We start from the raw sequence: 2,333 nt of genomic DNA on the forward strand, positions 1-2,333 counted from the left end.
TATTTACGGTCAATTACCAGCAGTGTAGCTACAATCCTAAAACAAGCAGGCTCAGATACAATAACAGCAATAAAACCACCACATAGATCTGCCAATCCAAATGTATACATATAAGAAGTAAACAAAGACAACTAAATATAGCAAAACAGAGTAGATAAAGTAAGAGTAAAATTTTGATAAAAGAGTAAGAGGACTTCTTTGTGATAGGATTAGACACCTTAAGCCTTCTTATAGCAATAGCTGCTGCTAAGAACTTGGCAACTCTGTTCATAATAGCAGTGTTCCAGTCTAAGAGTAGAAAACAAACCACTTCTCCCTCATTGAAAGTTTGATCTCTGCTAGGAGGTGGTAAAGTTGGTTCAAAACAAATAGTTCAAAATTTATTCAAAAGAAACAGACCCAGCAAAAGAGGAGGAGTTGCACCCTATGTAAAGAATTACTATTCCTGTACAGGGAAGAGGGCATTGATCTATTCACCATAGCACATGGGGGTAGGACAAGAAGCAATAGATGGAAGCTCATCAGAGGGAGAACAAACCTGGAAATAAGGAGGAATTGCCTGACAGTGAGAACTATTAAGCAGTGAAACAGCTTGCCTCTCAGAGTTGTGGGTGCTCCATCACTGGAGGTTTTCAAGAAAAGATTAGACAACCATTTGTCTGAGATGGTACAAGAATTCCTGCCTTGGGCAGAGGGTTGGACTAGAAGACCTCCAAGGTCCCTTCCAACCCTATGATTCTAAGGTATACCACCACATAAGCTCTTCTAGAAGAGACAGTGAAGAAATACATGCACTAAATTCTCAGGTACATTCTGGACTAGGGACAATTTCTCTCACTAAATTTTATGAAACCTCCCATCCAATACTACTGGTGGTAGAATATTAAAATGGGTTGAAAAGAAGACTCTATAGTATGTTGAGCAAACCAGATTGAACAGATAGTTTGCAGGTCAAAAAGGTGTTCAGGAAGGAACCCATCCTTGTAGGTTGCCTGCAGAGCTCAATTCTGTCTGACATGCAATAGCAAAGACTCTTGCAAATCTTGGCTTTTGGTTTCTCTAGGCCTAGAGGTAGCAAAGAGTGAATAGAAAGGCCACTATAACACAGGTTAGCTATGTTTTTTTCCTTTCTATCTTGATGCAAAGTCATCAAGGAGAATTAGAGGGGCCAGTGGGCCAACAGAAAATAGAAGTTCAAACCAACAAGAGACAGCAAACCTGAATCCTCACCTCCAGTGGGATCATTCCTGTATCCATGCGAACAGAACATTTGGAACAGAACCTGGAACCTGGAAGAACGCTCACAAAGCAAAAATGAGTAAAAAATCAGACCATATACATGCAATTCGTTATATTCATTTATATTCCATATAGACTTAATCATCATGTGGAGAGAGGATTCTCTACATGGCAAAAATTATTTATTTTCTATCCCGCCTTATTTTTTTATAAATAACTCCTCTTATTTTCCCCACAACAACCCTGTGAGGTGAGTTGGGCTGAAAGAGTGACTGGCCCAAGGTCCCCCAGCTGGCTTTCGTGCCTAAGGCGGGACTAGAACTCAAGGTCTCCTGGATTCTAGCCCTTTACCAAAGCAGCCTATCATATTTGGAGGCCCCTTTGCAGCTGAGTCCTGATCTCTCCTGGTTGCCTCTCAAACCACGGAACACTCTTGGCCGCCTTTCTTCCCCAATTTCATACACTCCCTTGGTTTTTGCAGCTTTTTCCTTCTTTTTAAATCTTTGCTTAAAATCAATGCAATTCATTATAGTGGAAAAAGTGGGGACAGATTGAAAATGTACTTCTCACAACAAAACAGGGGTCCAAGTTATAAAGTGATTAGGTCCAAGCATGGTAGGGGAAAAAAATGATCAGGAAAAGTATTCCTCCAGATTTTGAGCCACCAATATCTGAGTATTTCTGCTCACCACGCTGTCTTAGAACGGAGATACTTAGAACGGACTGAAAAGTCATTTGGGGGCTGGGAGGTCAGATGGTCCATTGGAAGGTTTTTGCTGATTGTATTGCCTGAGCTACCCTTATCAGCCATTGTAGGCTATTATTACCCTTTGTGCTAGGAGATGAAGTCCACACATCCTAAAGTGGCCAAGGTCGAAGACACCGTCCTACGCCACCCATGCACGCTGACTACTCGCGCGTTGAGCTTCTGGTTCTCTTCCCCCCGCCCCACCCTGTGGAGTAACCAGACACCCTCCCCTCGAAGTCCTGTTACGCTCCACCCCACTTTAGTATCTCTAGCAACGTCCGGGGCGCCTGACCGGATGTGGAGTCACGTGAGAGACGGAAGTACTGTTCTCGCTGTCTCAAGAGTC

This window comes from Candoia aspera, chromosome 8 (assembly GCF_035149785.1).
Source record: "Candoia aspera isolate rCanAsp1 chromosome 8, rCanAsp1.hap2, whole genome shotgun sequence".
NCBI classification, from domain to species: domain Eukaryota; kingdom Metazoa; phylum Chordata; class Lepidosauria; order Squamata; family Boidae; genus Candoia; species Candoia aspera.